The sequence below is a fragment of the Hypanus sabinus genome, chromosome 7, assembly GCF_030144855.1.
Source record: "Hypanus sabinus isolate sHypSab1 chromosome 7, sHypSab1.hap1, whole genome shotgun sequence".
Lineage (NCBI taxonomy): Eukaryota > Metazoa > Chordata > Chondrichthyes > Myliobatiformes > Dasyatidae > Hypanus > Hypanus sabinus.
In genome coordinates this window covers 10009274-10028792 of record NC_082712.1, presented here as the reverse complement: position 1 = coordinate 10028792, position 19519 = coordinate 10009274, and positions in this window count along the sequence as shown.

The window sequence follows — 19519 nt, the reverse complement described above, 5'->3', positions numbered from 1 at the left end:
TTCTCTAGCTTCAAATTCCTTCTGTTTATTTGCAGCTTCTAACCGACTTCATTCCCAATCAGCTTCTAATTGCTTTAACTTTATTTTCTTCGATATGCAACTGCATCTCTAGATTACTTATTGGAACATGTCTAAAACTTCTTCATCAAAATCACCCCACACTTTATAGTATGCCGCGATTTTCTCTGAATTACTGGCTTTGTTGTAACCTTTGTTTTTTTTGTAATTTATTTTTTTATTGAAGTTCATCATCAAACAAACATTTCCATAAGACGTATTTCAGACATTGTACATATATATCATATAATCATATATATCACAAATCTCCACATAGTATTTATCTGAGGGATACACTTACAGAAAAGAGTGCAAAGAAAAATCAAGCAGAAGGAAAAAACTATGTACAAGTCGGGAGTGATCTTTTTTTTTACAACAGATTCATTGATTTCTGAGAATAAAATCAGGCCTATGAGGCATTATGTAGTTAACCCATTTTTCCCAGTATGAATCAAATTGTTCCAGTTTATGATTAATAGATGCTGTTATCTTCTCCATGTTGTAAATGTCCATTGTAATTTCCATCCATGTATTCAAAGTTGGGCTCTCCTGTGATAACCATTTCCTAGTAAGAGTCTTTTTACCAGCCACCAACAGTATATTCATTAAATATTTATCTCTTTTCAACCATTCTTGAGGTATATATCCAAAATATATGGTCTTACTCTCTCAGGGTATTTCACATATAAAGATGTCTTGTAGGGCATTGTGTATCCCCCTCCAATAGTTTTTGATAAAAGGGAAGTCCCAAAAAAATATGCTAATGAGTTGCATTTTGATTTCCACAATTTCTCCAGCAAACAGGGAGGTTACTATAATAATGGGATTATTATAATATCTCAACGAATATTATAATATCTCAACGAATATATTATAATATTATAATATCTCAACAATTATTATAATATCTCAACGATTATTATAATATCTCAACAAATGATTGCATTTGTTACATTAATGGCTAGAAGATCTATTTTATTGAATTGGAATGAAATTAATCCCCCAACTGTATTTCAGTGGTTTTCTCAAACTATCTCTTGTTTGAGTTCAGAAAAAATTAGAAGCGTGGTTTTTGATTACTCAGTTAAATTTGAAGAAACTTGGAGACCATTTATTCAACATTTTCATATGAGTTAAATTGTCTTTTCCTAAACCTTACTTTTATTATCCTTAATTTTTTGGATGGAGGTTCGGAATTATTGGCACTACTGTATGTATTTAACATTATATATTGGCCCATGTTGGTTAGTTGTTTCTTTTTCTCTTTTTTTTTGGGGGGGGGGTTCTTTTTTTTCCTTTTTTTGTCTCTTTTACATAAATACTGTGAGTTTGGGAGGCCTTATATATTGATTATCATATATCTGCTTGTCTATTTTATTAATTATGTAATCTCAAACGCTTTGTATTCATATTTCATCTATGTTTTTCTTAAAATTAATAAAAAGATATAAAAAAAGAATAATGGGATTTCTGAGAAGGTGTAATAAAATATCTTATCAAGTTTTTCCATTCAAGCTCCCTCCATTTCTGTGAACTGGTACACTTCCATTGATACCACCATATTATTGTCTATTCTTCCTCAGATATAATTATCCTTCCTTCCTTCTCCCATTTTGTTTTAATGTATGAAGAATGTGTTTTAAGATTTGACAACTCTTTATACATGCTTGAAATGATTCTGCTACCATTATCTGAATTATATGCTTTTCTAAAGAGCTCTATCAAACATTTACTTGCCTTGGTTACATTTTTAAGCGTCTTACTAACATATTTTAACATCTGTAAATACCGATAAAAATCTTGATTTTCTATTAAGTGTTTCCCTTTAAGCATTTCAAAACTGAACAGTGTTCCTTCTTTCATTATGTTGCAAAGAACTGTTATTCCTTTAGCGGTCCAGTCCTTAAATCTAGCATCCAATTCATTTGGCGTAAAGTCCGAGTCATATACACACCATTTAAGAATTGCAATATCTCCCTCAGGATTATATTCTTTTATAATAGTTTTCCATATTTTAAGACTCAATTTCACCCATGGGTTATCAATAGTATTTATGTACCTTTGCAGGTTGTTATCAGCCAAAATTGCCTGTATGGAGATGGGAAGTACCCGCTCCTGAATGTTTTTCCATTGAGCGTCATACCATGGGTTGCACCAACATATCACAGCTCTCAACTGTGCTGCAAAATAATAAACTCTAAGAGAAGGTAGGCCCCATCCCCCCCCCCCTTTTCCTTTGCAAAGTTTTGAGACGAACTCTAGGCCTTTTACCCTGCCAAATATAGACAATAGACAATAGGTGCAGAAGTAGACCATTCGGCCCCTCGAGTCTGCACCGCCATTCTGAGATCATGGCTGATCATTCACTATCAATACCCAGTCCCTCACTGCCTTGTCCCCATATCCCTTGATTCCCCTATCCATCAGATATCTATCCAGCTCCTTCTTGAAAGCATCCAGAGAATTGGCCTCCACCGTCTTCTGAGGCAGTGCATTCCACACCTCCACAACTCTTTGGGAGAAGAAGCTCTTCCTCAACTCTGTTTTAAATAACTGACCTCTTATTCTCAATCCATGCCCTCTGGTACTGGACTCTCCCAACATCTGGAACATATTTCCTGCCTCAATCCTATCAAATCCTTTAATTATCTTAAACGTTTCAATCAGATCCCCTCTCAATCTCCTCTATTCCAGCGTGTACAAGCCCAATCTCTCCAATCTCTCTGCATAAGACAGCCCTGCCATTCCAGGAATCAACCTAGTGAATATACGCTGCACTTCCTCAATTGCCAGAATGTCCTTCCTTAAACCTGGAGACCAAAACTGTACACAATATTCCAGGTGCAGTCTCACCAGGGCCCTGTACAAATGCAAAAGGACATCCTTGCTCTTGTACTCAATTCCCCTTGTAACAAAGGCCAACATTCCATTTGCCCTCTTCACTGCCTGTTGCACTTGCTCATTCACCTTCATTGACTGGTGAACTAGGACTCCTAGGTCTCTTTGCATTTCTCCCTTACCTAACTCTACACCATTCAGACAATACTCTGCCCTCTTGTTCCTGCTTCCAAAGTGGATAACTTCACATTTATTCACATTGAATGACAACTGCCAAGTATCTGCCCACTCACTCAGCCTATCCAAATCTCCCTGTATTCTCCTAACGTCCTCTTCGCATGTCACACTGCCACCCAGTTTAGTATCGTCAGCAAATTTGCTGATATAGTTTTCAATGCCCTCATCTAAATCGTTGACATAAATCGTAAAGAGCTGTGGTCCCAATACAGAGCCCTGTGGTACCAAACTAGTCACCTCCAGCCAGTCCGAGAAACACCCATTCACTGCTACCCTTTGCTTTCTATCTGCCAACCAGTTTTCTATCCATGTTGAAACCCTGCCCCCAATGCCATGAGCTCTGATTTTACTCACCAATCTCCTATGTGGCACCTTATCGAATGCCTTCTGAAAATCTAGGTACACAACATCCACTGGCTTACCCTCGTCTAACGTCCTTGTTACACCCTCAAAAAACTCCAACAGATTAGTCAAGCATGATTTGCCCTTGGTAAATCCATGCTGGCTCGGCCTAATCCTATTTCTGCCATCAAGATGTGCCACTATTTCGTCCTTAATAATGGACTCAAGCATCTTCCCCACGACTGACGTTAGGCTAACAGGGCGATAGTTCTCCGTTTTCTCCTTCCCTCCCTTCTTGAAAAGTGGGATAACATTAGTCACTCTCCAATCTTCAGGAACTGATCCTGAATCTAAGGAACATTGGAAAATGATTACCAATGCATCCGCAATTTCCTGAGCCACCTCTTTTAGAACCCTCAGATGCAGACCATTTGGACCCGGGGATTTATTAGCCTTCAGTCCTACCAGTCTACTCATCACAGTTTCTTTCCTAATGTCAATCTGTCTCAATTCCTCTGATATCTTATGACCCTGGCCCATCCATACATCTGGGAGATTCCTTGTCTCCTCCCTGGTGAAGACAGATCTAAAGTACGCATTAAATTCTGTTGCCATTTCCCTGTTTCCCATAACAATTTCTCCCAATTCATTCTTCAAGGGGCCAACATTGTTCTTAACTATCTTCTTTCTCTTCACATAGCTAAAAAAGCTTTTGCTATCCCCTTTTATATTCCTGGCTAGACTGAGCTCATACCTGATTTTTTCTCTCTGTATTGCTTTTTTAGTTAAGATCTGCTGCTCCTTAAAACTTTCCCAATCATCTGTATTCCCACTCATCTTAGCCCTGTCATACTTCTTTTCCTTTAATGCTATACATCTCTGACTTCCTTTGTCAACCACTGTGGCCCCTTCCCCCTCTTTGAATCCTTCCTTCTCATAGGAATGAACTGCTTTTGCATCTTTTGTATTATCCCCAAGAATATCTGCCACTGCTGATCCACTGTCTTTCCTGCCAGGGCATCCGCCCATTTAACTTTGGCCAGCTCTTCCCTCATGGCTCTGTAGTCTCCTTTAGTTAATTGCAACACTGACACCTCTGATCTGCCCTTATCCCTCTCAAATTGTAGATAAAAACTTATCATGTTATGATCACTACTTCCTAATGGCTCCTTTACTTCAAGATCACTTATCAATTCCTGTTCATTACACATCACCAAGTCCAAAATAGCCTCGTTCCTGGTTAGCCCAAGCACAAGCTGTTCCAAAAATACATCCCTTAGACACTCCACAAACTCCCTACCCTGGGGTCCAGCACCTACCTGATTCTCCCAGTTCACCTGCATGTTGAAATCTCCCATAACGACTGCATTACCTTTAGCACATGCCAATGTTAACTCCCTAATCAACTTGTACCCAATATCCACGCTACTGTTTGGGGGCCTGTACACAACACCCATTAGGGTCTTTTTACCCTTACTGTTCCTCAGCTCAATCCACACAGACTCTACTTCCCCTGTTCCCAAGTCACCTCTTGCTAAGGACTGAATCTCATTCCTCACCAACAGGGCCACCCCACCCCCTCTTCCCATAATTCTGTCTCTACGATAGCACGTATACCCTGGTACACTCAATTCCCAGGCCTGATCCCCTTGCAGCCATGTCTCCATTATCCGAACAATATCGTAGTTCCCCATTTTCATCTGAGCTTCAAGCTCATCTGTCTTATTTCTGACACTACGCGCATTCAAGTATAGAATTCTTAGCCCATTCCTCCTCTCTTTGCTTAAAACACTGTCTACTGTACCTAACCCAGCTCCTTGAACTTCCATCGGGCTAATTGCACCTTGAATTTTGATGACCTTCTCAAGATCACCCAAACCTTCTACACATTTAACCCCATGCTCCTTCTGGATCTGGATCCCTGCCCCCTGCACATCTAGTTTAAACCCCCCCCCCCCACCCCCGAGCAGCACTGGCAAACACTCCTGCAAGAATGTTAGTACCCCTCCGGTTCAGGTGTAGACCGTCCCTTCGAAACAGATCCCAATGTCCCTGGAACAAAGACCAATTATCCAAAAACCTGAACCCTTCCTTCCTGCACCATGCTCTCAGCCTCGTATTAATGTGCATAATCATTCTATTCTTCGCCTCACTCGCACGTGGCACAGGTAGCAATCCCGAGATTGTCACCCTGGAGGTCCTGCCTTTCAGCTTCACTCCTAACTCCATGAACTCTCTAAGCAAGACCCCCTCACTCACCTTACCTACATCGTTGGTCCCTACGTGGACCACTACATCTGGGTTCATGCCCTCATTCTCAAGAATAGCCTGCACCCGATCTGAGATGTCCCAGACCCTGGCACCAGGGAGGCAACATACCATCCGAGACTCCCAATCTGCCCCATAAAATCTCCTATCTGCCCCCCCTAACTATAGAATCCCCTAAAACTATCGCTCTCTTCTCTTCCCTCCTCCCCTTTCTAGTTGAGGGTTCAACCTCTGTGCCAGAGGCAGGACCACTACAACTCATTCCTGGTAGGTCATCCCCATCAACAGTATCCAGTACGGTATACTTATTGTTAATGGGAATGGCCGCAGGGATGCTCTGCTCTCTCTGCCTGCTCCCCCTGCCTCTCTGGACCGTCACCCATCTGCCTACTTCTTGGTTTTTTTGGTGTGACTACCTCCTGATAACTCCTATCTATCTCTGCCTCTGCCTCCCGAATGATCCGTAGTTCATCCAGCTCCAGCTCCAACTCCCGAACTCGGGCTGATAGGAGCTGCAGCTGGACACACCTCTTGCAGGTGTGGTCATCAGGGACAACTGTGTTGACCCTGACTTCCCACATACTGCATACGGAGCACACCACTGCTCTGACTGTCTCCCCCATACCTGAACTGAATTAATAGAATAAGTCTAAAAAGCACCTAGCAACCTTACCTTCTTCCCCTCAGCGAGCAATCACACAGGCTTACTGAAGTCCCCTTACGCCGAAGCCCACTTAGCCAAAGCCCAGGACTCTGCTTCCACGGACTCCGCAGCCCGCTCTGAAAAGAAGTCCTGCCTTTTAAAGTGCGCGCTCGACGCTGACGTCACTCGCGCCTGCGCAGTTCCCCCTCCTCCACAGGTATTGACCAGGTTGGCTTCAATCCTACCTACACGGTCGAATTCTCTGAGCTCCCAGCTGAATCACAAGCTGTAACTTGCTCCCGATTCAAATGACCTTGATAGCATCTTGTTCAATTCATTGAATTGATTTTGATTAATCTCTATTGGTAGGGTCTGAAAGAGATATAATAGTCTGGGCAATATATTCATTTTAATGGACTCAGTCCTTCAACTGAGACTGAAAAAAGGAATCAGGTTCCATCTTGACACACCTTCCTTAATTTTTTATATAAAGGCTGATAATTACATTCTGATAATTTTGCCAAATCTTTTGGCATAATGATGCCCAAATATTTGAAAGGCTCCGTGTGCTATACCCAAGGGTATTGACTTTCAATTTCTCTTGGTGGACTATAGTAATATGAAAGTAATTGGGTTTTATCTGTGTTGATCTTGTATCCTGATAATTGATCATATTGTACAAAGGATTGATTCAATTTAGGTAAAGAGTATGTTGGTTGCCCTAGGTAGATCAAAATGTCATCCGCATAACAAGCTGATTTATGCTCTGTCCCTTTAATAGTAATTCCTCTGATATCTTCATTTTCTGTGATCTATTGAGCTAATGGTTCCAGATATAATGCAAAGAGTAGTGGTGACCATGCACAACCTGTATCGTGCCCCTTTCCAGGGTAAGTCTATTTGATAAATATCCATTGATATTAATCCTAGCAGTAGGATTGTCATATAATGTCTGTATAGTTTTAATAATTGTGTCTTGGAAACCAAATCTATGTAAAACTCTGTAAAGAATACTCCAATTAGCCGAATCAAATGCTGTTTCAGCATCCACGCTCATCACTATTGCTTCAATTTTACTTTTTTGTATATGATCCATAATATGAAGTGTCCTTCATATATTGTCTTGTGTCTGGCGTTGTCGTATAAAACTTGTCTGATCGTTACGTATATGTATGGGTAGAAACTCCTCTAATCGTTTGGCCATGATGGAGGTAAATAATCTATAATCTACATTAAGAGCAGATATTGGTCTAAGTAACCCGCATTCCATTTTATCCTTACCTTCTTTCGATATAGCTGAGATTATCGCTTCCTTCCAACTGGGTGGCATTTGTGCCTTTTTTAGAGCCCAGTTCAGTATGGGGAGTAAAACAGGAATTAACTCATTTTTAAATTCTTTGTACCACTATGTCATATGTCCATCTGATCCTGGTGACTTGCTTAAATTAAGGCCACTAATTGCAGTTTTTAATTCAACTTCAGTTATGTCAGCAGTCATCGTTCTATTTTGTTCTTCACTTAAAGTGGGTAAGTCTAGAGAATTCAAGAAGGTGTGAATTTGGATTATGCTTCCCCCTGGAACTATGGAATATAGAGTTTTGTAAAACAATTCAAAAGCTTCTTGGATTTCACTTAGCTTATTTTTTATCATTTTCATTCTTGGGTCTCTAATTCTGTGAATTGCATTTTCTGCTATCTTTTTTTTCAGTTTCGAAGCCAGTATTTTCACTGATTTCGATCCATTTTCATAATGTGTCTGTTTCAGACACATTAAGTTTTTCCTGATTTCTTACGTAGCCAAACTATTTATTTCATTCCTAATTCTTTTAATTTCCCCTAATGTTATCTGTGCCAAATTCACTTTGTGTTTTTCTCTAGTTCCTTCAGTCTATTTTGTAATTACTCTAATGTTTTATTCCTTTTTTTTTCTTATATGAAGATATCGCTATAATTTTCCCTCTTAAGACCACCTTCAGAGTATCCCATAAAATGGGAGGTGAAACATCTCCATTATCATTAAATTCTAAGTAGAGACCAATTTCTTTTTTCATTTGTTATTAAAGTGCAGATCATTGAGTAGACTTGAATTTAGTTTCCAAACAGTATTTTTTGGTTGTAGGTCAAAATCAACAGATAAATATACAGGTGCATGGTCACTTGCATCTATTGTCCCAATTCTACAGGTGTTTATTTTGTCTTTGTCTTTTCCAACTGTTATGAAACGGTCTATTTATGTATATACAGAATGGGGAACAAAATAATGAGTGTAATCACTTCTGTCGAGGAAAAGGTCCCTCCATATATTAATTAAACCAACATCCTCAAAAAGAGTATTAACTTTCTTATGTAAAGATTCTATTTCATAGGTTTTTCTATTGGAAGAGTCTAAGTTTGGTTGTAATTGTAAATTTAAATCTCCCCCACATATCAGGAGACCTTTTGTTTCTGTTACCATAATATCAGTAATTTTCTGAAAGACACCAATATCACTTCCTGGGGGTGCGTATATATTCAATGGAGTAACTAAATTTCCATCTATATTCCCCCTCACCAGAATATATCTGCCCTCTTTATCGCCCATTTCGAATACTTGTTCAACATTTAGCTTACTTCAGGTAAGAATAGCAACTCCTGATTTCTATGAGGAGAAAAACAGATTAGTGAAGCCCATTCTCTTTAGTTTTTTATGCTCATTATCACTTAAATGAGTTTCCTGTAAATATACGACATGGGCTTGTTCCTTTTCCATTTTGGATAAAATTCTCTTACGTTTGATTGGATTTAATAGCCCATTAACATTAAAGGAAATGAATTTTACCTTGTCCTTAGCCATCTGTATTTATCTGTCAATGTATCACTGAAACTAGAATCAAACTTAATCGATCTACTCCCTGAAGAAATAAGAACCAAGAAAAGCAAATAATAACAAACGAACGTGTGATTCCAAGGCTGAGGTCTCTAGTAGATGACCCTGCGTTGAGCTAGAGCAAATTTCTAGCTGTTGGGGATAATCCCTCCTACTTGTGAGTTGAGGGCCCCCATTGCAGTATTCATAAAACTGTGAACGTATTCAGTGAACAAATCCGTTACATAGAAAAGATTTTCCTTTGTACTCCTAATATATATATTTATATACATACATATATTACAAATATACACATATATGCACACACACAGATATATATATATTCTCATATACATATACATATTCTCATTTTGGTGGGGGAAAAGGAGTAAGTGAGCAAATAAAGAATAACAACTAAGTAATATAAAATCCCCATTATAATAAGTATTTCTCGAGATAGGTGTATCACCATCTACTTTTGCTTCCATTTAGCTACTCGACATTTTTAAAGTTAGCCAAACCTTATGGCTCTTTTGAAGGGGGTGAGGACTGTCTTTGGGAAACTCCTGGTCTCTTCCTGATATATTTCTCTCATCCTCCTCCGGTCTCCTGCCTTCTCAATTCTCGCACTGTTTCCCAAGCGGAGCAGGATAATTCTTCAGTCAGGCTTCCCCTAATATTGGTCACGCTGACGGGCAACCCTCTGGCCTTCATGTCTGTAGCCACTTCTTCTACTGTCTGGTACAACCGCGTTTCGTCATCATAAAACACTTAAAGTTTAGCAGGGTATGAAGTTTGAAATCTAATCTTTTTTTTTCTTTAGTACTCGCTTTACTTCAGAGTATTCTTTGTGTTTCTGCAGGACCTCACGGCAGGGGGTAATCTTGGTTGAAATATATTAATTTATCGTCTAAAAACACTCTCTTCTTACCCCAGGCCCTTCGTAGAATCTCCGCCTTGGTGCTGTACCAAAGGAATTTTATTATTATTGAGCGTGGATTTCTATCCTGGGTAGGCTTTTCGGGACGAGCGCGCGGTGGGCTCTTTCGACTTCCAGCTCCATAGCCGAGGGAAGATACAGCGCGTCCCGCAGTAACTTTCCGACAAACTCCGTTATAGACAAGCCCTCCGCTCCTTCAGGGACGTTGTAGATTCCGATATTTTTACGCCATGATCTTCCCTCCAGGTCAAGCAGTTTACCTTCTTGGTGATTTAATATTTTCATTGTCTTACTCAGTATCTGTCCCACATTTTGAACGCGACCTTCCACCTTCTCAATTCGAGTCTCTGCCACCGCTATTTTTTGATTGACGCTGGCGAGCTCTGACTTAATATCACGAAGCTGCTGCTCTATTTCTTTCCAGATTTCGATCATATTCGCCACTTCGCCTGAACGAGGCCCAGCGTCCGCCTCGCTAACACGCGGTCGGGTCGGAGAGCTGCTCGCTGCACTCCTCTCAGCCGCCGGCTCTGCAGTGTCGCTTTTTTCTATTTCCATTCCTTTTCCCCATTCCTGCCCCTCTTTTCAGTTCCAATATTTTTCGAAAGATACTGTATTTGATGGGTTAACGGGGCTTAATACGTGTTTTTACGGAGGTGCTAGTGACTTAAGCGGACATTCTCGACGATGACGTCACTGGAAACCCTGCTGTAACCTTTGTAATTCCTTTAAGGTCCAACCTTCTAGCAATGTCGGATACATCACCCTTTTTCACCTTCGCTAATTACTCCGGGTCAGGCAATGCCAGAAAGTCGTCAGTATTCATTATTGCCAAATACCACCCACAAACCAATCAAATAAAAGAATCGGGTATTTCCCTTTTCCAAATTAGTTTGGTAATTAAACAAACACTGAAACTCAAAATCAGAACATATCACAGACGAGCCCCCAATTTTATGTTATCTGACCAGCAACAATGAATATAGAATTGAGTCAGGTTTTATTGTTACGTACCCCGTAACTGGGTGTCAGACCAACAAAGATAGAAATATCCATTGGAGTCTGGTAGTACTAGCTTCAAAAGTGTTTATTAGTAAAATAAGCAAAACAATATCAATAATGCAAATATACATATAACAGAGGCTAGCAATAATAGACCTAAAAGTGTAGGAATAATAATAAGCAATAATAAAAAAAGCTCTATCGATGTCTAGGGGTAAACGAATTGTCATAGAAGAGTATAAAGTTCAGTTCAGTTCATGAGTGCTAAGGTAGTCATGGTTGTTGTGTTGTAATCGTTGGAGAGAGAGAGAGAGAGAGAGAGAGAGAGAGAGAGAGAGAGAGAGAGAGAGAGAGAGCAAGAGATTAGCCAACTGCAGCAGGCAAACCTTCTATTGCTTTCATAATCCGTCGTGTCGTTGTGGCCATTCAGTTATAACCCCTCCGTCCTTCAGCCAGACCGTTCTTCTGTGGTGGACTCGTCATTCTGGCATGAGTGGACACACACAGAAGTCCCCACCGGCCCTGCTGCAACACTGTGAGCTTTATTGACCAATCGCCTGATTCAGTCTCCGAAACCCCCACCTTTCTTGTGGGTTCACAACACTCAGTCAGTGTCCACTGGTGTGTCCGAAGGTGTGTCTCCAAACCTGTCTTTTATCCCTACTAACGGGATCTCAACTATCCATCAACACTGAATGACTGTGTCCATCAAATCAGGCCACACCTGTTGTCTCCTGAGGAATGTTAACGAGCAAAGTAAAGTCCTTGTAGTGAAAGGTAAATAATCCAGGAAGAATCAAAATACAATAAATCAACAGTCTCTCTCTCCCTCTTACCTATAGCAAATGTTCGTGCCTGTGTTTCGTCTCTCTCTCTCTCATGAGCAGCATAGCAACAGCAATAGTTCATGGTTCTCGGGGGGGGGGGTTAACTCTGCACCCCATTGTCCATCAGGTCTGTTCATCACTCATAACATTATAAACAAACATAAACATTTATTAGGCTCTGCTAAACAAAACTGTAAAGCAAACGAACGACTAACTTAAGCGGAAGTTAACTGCTGTACGGTAACTTACCAAACAGACAAACTCTGGATTAGTTATTAAAGTGTTAAATTCGAAGACAGTCTTAAAGTGGTAAATTCGGAAACCTAAATGATTGATACAGTCAAGAAGGAGAGACTTTACTGCCACAACAATTTCGCCGAAGAAAATGACGAATCTGCTGTTCACAGTCGAGAGATGCCTTGACCAAAGGATTCACAATGAAGGAAATAAAACGGCTTAAAGGCACTGACCTTTCTCTGCTGGAAAGTGAACACTGCACAAACCTTCCTGACCTGATCTTGCAGGAGTTATCTTAGACGCAGATCACTCTTCCTGAACAGAGATTCAATTAGGTCGATCCTTAATAAAACTGCCGAATGACACCAACTTTACTCAATCCTTCGGGTTCTCATACTTCGGTAAAGTCTTCACTCTCCAACTCGACTATAAAGATAAATCAAAGATGGGACAAACCAGAACCAGCAGCGATTGGCGAAACTGCCGGCACAGCAGTCTTTGCCCCTTATAATAGAAAGTAAATGAAACCCCGTCATGAGCCAAAAACGCAGGAAAGCTAAATAACGAACTACCCCGAACTAACTGCGTCACAGCAGGGGTTTCCCTTAATACCTATTGGAACATTACATCATGTGACCACAGACCGGCTGGAAAATTGCATCATGTGACCTCACACTGGCGGGAAAGTTGCATCACCGCATCATCGCAAGACAATTAATTCATGCTCACAAGATAATCAATTACATCATGATCACAAGACAGTCTCAAGATACTCACAAGGTGTGTAACAGGGGATACAGTTGATGTTTTCCCTTGACCGTGTCATCTCCTCTTTGTTGTGGCTCTCCTATCTGGTGAAGCGTGAGCTCATTGCATTGGGTTCCACTGGACTCTGTCAGTGGGAAGAGGGTTATGGTTTTGGATACTGTAAATCATCTTCTAGACATCAGTGTCAAACACAAGCGGGGAGGAGGACACCAGACTGAAATTTTAGCAATGCATTCTCTCTGAAATTGACTCTTGCTCTGTCCTTCTCTCTGTCCCAGTCCGGACAAACAGTGGGTGTTTTCTGTTGACCTCATTATATCCTTGTCTCATCAGCTCTGCCAAAGTTCAATTCCCACTCTGATGCGTCTAGAATTATTAGAGCTTTTGCTACAATTAAGGACAGTCAGAGGGGTGCGGACCGGGCAATTGGCTTTAATATTGATACTCTCTAATCACTTCAGAGAAGTTGACCTACTGCACTCTCTCCAGTGGAGGTGAGCTGGTGGCCGGGCAAGTGGAAAACACATGAACCGATCTCGGCGATGTGTAACACAGAGTGAAACAATGTGGAAGATGGCACATGGTTACCGGGCATGGGCGAAGATGAGGATATGGGATGAAAGCAGTTCAGTGCATTCTGATTAATCAGTCAGGGCGGCATGCTGACGTAGCAGTTAGTATAAAGCTTTATAGTATAGACTAACAGGGTTCAATTCCTGTTGCTCTTTGTAAGGAGTATGTATGTTCTCCCAGTGACCTTGTGGGTTTCGTCCGGTTTCCACCTATATTCCAAAAATGTATGGTTAGTGGGTTAATTGGTCGTATGATGTATAAAAGGGAGGTGTGAGATCGTTGAGTTGTATCATAAAGTACAGTCAAGCACGTTCTTTTCACAATTGCTAGGAAATATCAGACTATTCCAGTGGTGTTTAATACCGAGGCATTCTGAGGATTTACATAGGTATGGCTATGCAGTCCTAATTGTCTAACACAATTGTGCAGTGACTTTAGGATGATACGGATTCTCAATATTAGTATCGGGGCAATTTATATCCCGGTCATTTTCCATAGTCCTTCATTTCCTTCTTTAAATCCAGTATATCTCTGGTATTTTCACTTATTGCTTTCTTGGATGTTTTTGGAATTTCTATATTCGGATGGACACTATGGAAGTCAGTCCCAAAGAACAAGAAGCATTCTAAAGGGAAGATGACACAAACATAACTAACAAGAGAAGTTAAAGCCAACATAAAGACAAAGAAAGGGTATATAATACAGCAAAAATTGATGGGAAGTTCGAGGCTTTTGAGGAAACATGTTGAGGGATCAGCCAGAGTTAAGATGGCGTTAAAAGGCGATTCCTTTGCTTGCATATTTGGAAACAGCTCCACTTCCATCTTTAATACCTTCATTTTCCCTTTCAGGGTTCTTTTGAAGACACTAACCAGGGGTTACACGCTGACTTCGGTTCCTTGCGGGAATGGGACCGGTTCTCGGGGTTTCAGGACTGACTTTTGTGCTGCCAAGAGTTCCGGCTGGTATTTGGAAGCCTAAGATCTCAGTGCTCTGGCGATGGGCGGATCGAGGATTGGTGTCACGACAGGAGACCCATGTGTCATCGGGGTGTCGGAAAATCTACTGCTGTGGTTTCGAAGACCCGAGATCTTTGCGATCTTCAGACACAGAGCTCGAAAAAGGCGATGTGATGGACTTTTAACATCGTAAAGCAGCGAGTTGCTTGTTATGGGTCCCCGCTCGCCGGAAAAACGAAGACATCTCCCTTTCCCTGACGAGAGAGAGCGCCTGTGGTATGTCGAATGCTGGATGAAACGCGAAGTCTTTGGCTCAATTACAAGACTGTGTCTTTGCTGTTGCTTTGCTCATACTTGAGTGCTCGGTGACAGTGCGGATGTTTTTTTGCCGGTGGGGGGGGGGGACAGGGATTTTAGCTTGCTGCCGCTTACGCGCGGGAGGTGGGAGCTGGCGGTGGGGTGTTACGTTGGGGTTCTCGTGTTTAACTGCCGTTCATTCTTTGTGGCACTTTCCTGTTTCCGTATATGCTTGCGAAGAAAAAGCACTTCAGGATGTATATTGTACGCATTACTCCGACATTAAATTGGACCTTTGAACCTTTGACATTTGAAATATTGAAAGACCTAGACAGAGTGGATGTGCAGAGGATGTTGCCAGTGGTCAGCTAATCTAGGGCAAGGGAGCACAGACTCAGAGTACATGGACGTCTCTTTAGTGGTGAGGAGGATCTCTCCACCAGGCGCTCATGGCGTGTGGTTTGATTCGGCTTCTCTCCATTACCGTTATTTTTTAACCCATGATCACCCTTATTTAATCAATTTTTTTCTGCACTAGAAGATTTTTATTTTTGAAGTTTTTTCGAGCTTTGATTATGAATTTTTGAAGAAACGAGCAGAGAAATGAGTGCAAGATCTAAAGGGCTAGATCCAAAAAACGGGAAAGATGCCGACAAGAAGAAGAAGAGGTGAACCTAAGCGTACTGATTTAACTAATGATACAATATTGGAACTTCTAAATGCACAACCTATTGAACAACGCCAAAATATTAAAGAAGACTTTAAGGCACTCCAGGATTCTTTGGATGCGCTTGGTCACGAAGTTAAACAGCAACAAACCAAAATCACAGAACTACAGGACGAAGCTCGGAAGAGAGCTCAGAAAGTTGATTGCTTGGAACAAACTCTGTCTTCGACAGTTAAACAGTTGGAGAATTTTAAATCCAAGATTACTAATCTTAAAAATCGATCCAGAAGACAGAATCTACGTATAATCAGTCTCCCCAAAGACGTCGAGAAAGGGGACCCTTTAAAATTCTTTTCTCAACTTTTGAAGGATGCATTTACCTCTGAATTTCCAAACGACCCTCCATTATTTGACCGTGCCCACCGCTCCTTTCCTCGAAAACCAGTCCCCGGGTCCAGACCCCGAGCAGTGATTGTCCGGTTTCATTATGTGCATGTTAAAGAACATCACTCGTCGGCAAGGTATGATTACATTTCAAAACTATCAATTCCGTTTCGTGGAGGATTATAGCCCAGAAGTGATGAAGGCACGGTTGTCTTTCAAATCTCTGATGTCGGAATATTATGAAAAGGGTCTCAGACCAGCGCAATTGTACCCTGCGCGTCTCAGAACTCCCCCTTCGGAAGGACAACGCCGTATCTTCCTTTCTAAAAGTGCAGCTCAAAGTTTCTTGGATGAACACTGTCCATCTGCTTCGGACACTCCGCTTTAATTAATCTATGGTTTTGTAGTCCTGGCTCTGTACTTATCCGCCTTTTTTTAAAGCCTACATTTTGCCTATGAAGTTTGATCTTTATAAGTTTAAGATTTTCGTTTTTGGTTACTAGTGTAGTTATGCTTAACATTTTTACTACAGCTTTTTTTTATTGATGTACCCGTCCTTTTTCTCCTTTAAATTTTGCTAATATATTTTTAAATTATTTGATTTTTGACATTTTTACAAATGATTAGACGGTGGATTTTTATTATTTTGGAGGAATATCTCGTTTCTCTTTTTGTTTCGTATAATGAAGACGGCAGTTCGTTCTTCGGGGTCACCAATTGTAGCGGTGTGCTACACGCAGCGCTAAAATTACGACACGGAGTCGGTAACTGCAGTCGAAGGAAAAAACTTTATTCGAAAACTTCAGCCTCACTTTTAAGCCTCTGTCAACCGGCCCCCCATGGCGAAGAGGCTCCAAAGCTCTGTGCTCGCAAACCCCCGTAGGCTATCTAATTGTGAGTCGGTTCGGATACGCTAGGAAATGAGTCGCCACAAGCTCATATTTCCTCATGTTCTTTTACTTCGCCATTTCTTTTTCTTATCGCGTTCTTCTTCCCATAATGTCTTTTTTTTGTTTTTGAAGTGTTATTTTTAATTATGTTGTTTTCCAATTAATAATATGCTGACGTTTACTTCACCCCCCACCCCCTTTGTTAGAAACCGCTTTATGAAGATCGTTACAGGCCAATCTTCTTTTTTTGGATTTTTGGGTGGTCTTTTTTTAACATATATTTTTGGAGTTGCCTTCTAAAGAAATGGGTGTAGATTTATTATTATTTCTCTTTCTGGCGCCACCTTTAGGCTTAGTCTTGGGGCTTTGCGGGATGTGGGCGGGTTTTTTTCCTTATTATTCTCAGTTTTCTCATTTGGGCCGAATTAGAACTACAAAGATGTCCGGTTCCTCTCTGACCTTTTGTTCCTCTTCCGGGTTCATGAGTTCACATTATGGTTAACACTTTGGACAGACAGACATACTTTATTGATCCAGAGGGATCAATTGAAAATCAATTAATGAAAACCAGAAGAGATTTTATATACATCGTGATAAATCGGATAAATTATTGACTAATCAATTGAAAACTGCCTCGGTTAAACGCCAAAGTATTAAGGTTCGTAAACAAGATGATAATTTGACATGACGAAATAAATAAATCTTTTCAAGAGTCTTATACCTCTTCATATAACTTTTAATTTCCCAATGATCCTAATTTTATGTTTGACTTTTTCAGGAAATTGCATTTTCCGAAACTATCATCCGAAGAACTCCCATTACAGATGAAGAAATAAAAGGTGTTATTTTTCAATGAATTCTGGTAAAGCACCAGGTCCAGATGGTTATACAGTAGAAATCTTTAAATGTTTTTCTTCTATTCTCTCTCCTTGGTTAGGTAGAGTTTTTAAAGAAGCAATTAGATTAGGTAAATTACTAGCTCGGATTCGCAAATCACCTTCAAATGAATGTCAACATAACATTTTTCATCTAAATTGCACCTGCTGAACTCCAGCTGTCAGTGTACCGATGCTTCCCGGCCTTTCTGCATCTCCTTCCCTCTCACTATGGATAGAATAGCCTGTATTTCCTTATTTACCCTTATATTCAACTGCACTTATTCACTCGCCCAACTTCTCCGAATCACATTGAAGATTCCTGATCTTCACCCAGCATTGCGCCACCCCCAGAGCTGGAGGTCCTAAAATTATTTTCTTTGTCCAATTAATTGATGTCACCTTCGAAGAGTTGGGCCACAAGCACTAATTCCGCCAGCCGCCATTAGTTATTGCCTGCCACCAGTGGAAAATCCCATTTACTCCTCCTCTTTCCCTCTGTCTCACACCGCGTTATTTGCTATGATGTAAATATATATGGATAAATTTCACGTGGTCCAGTGAAGAGCCTCTTTTATTTTAGAATGGAATTTCTTATGGATACAGACTTTGCTGCCCTTCCTTTAAGTTCTAAGAACACCTTTGTTCACTAGCTACCTTCTGCACCATGAAAATTTCAGCGCCATGTCTGCACCGAAGTTTGTAGACGACACAGCTGTCATTGGCTTTATCCGAGACGGTGATGAGTCTGCATACAGGCGGGATGTGGAACGGATGGCCCTCTGGTGTGGTCAGAACAATCTGAAGCTTATCTGAGGCTGTGGAAACGACAGTAGACTTCAGGAGCAGCCCCCCAATACTCCACCCACTCATTATACTCAACAGTATTGTGTCTGCTGTGGAGACCTTCAGATTTCTGGGTGTCATAATCTCCCAGGGCCTGAAGTGGAAACCCAACCTGGACACTCTTATCAAAAAGGTTCAACAGAGGTTGTATTTCCTAAGTCAACTCGGGAAGTACAACTTGCCTCAGGAGCTGCTGATTCAATTCTACTCAGGAATAATCCAGTCTGTTCTCTGTTCGTCCATCACTGTCTGGTTTGGATCAGCTACCAAACAAGACAAGAATAGACTCCAAAGAACCGTCAGGGCTGCAGAAAGGATTATTGGTGTGAAGCTGCCCTCGATCCAGGACTTATTAGCATCTAGAGTCAGGAAGCGAGCAAGCAGCATTATTGTAGACCCATCACACCCTGGACATCACCTGTTCCAAATCCTTCCTTCTGGTAGGCGCTTTAGATCACTGTATGCCAGGACAAACAGGTACAAGAACAGTTTCTTTCCATATGCCATCAGTCTTATGAACACTTGAATTTCAGTCTATTGTAAATCAAGTCCACCTGTACATTCAATGAGGTGGCCCTCATTGTATATAGTTTAGGATAATTTGCACTATTGTTTTTGTTTGCTTTTAATTCTGTAGAGAGGCTCAGGGAAACCGGCATCAAATTCCCTGTATGTGTCCTCATACTTGGTGATATTAAAGGATTCTGATTCTGATTCTGTTTCGGTGCTGTGGTTTCAGATCTTTCTGAAGCAAGTGATGTGAGATGGGAATTATACTCTCTGACTAAAAAATACTTTCCAAATCTCTGTCGGATCACACATAAAACCCTGGAGGAACTCATCAGGTGAGGCAACATCTACAGAGAGAATAATGAGTGGACATTTCGGGCCGAGATGCTTTATCAGGACTGTGTGTTACTCTGGATTTCTACCATCTGTAGAATCTCTTCAGTTGGATATTGAATCTCCAGCTTTATGACAAGGTCTTTCCAACCATTTTATTGGCAGTCCCTTGTTTACACAC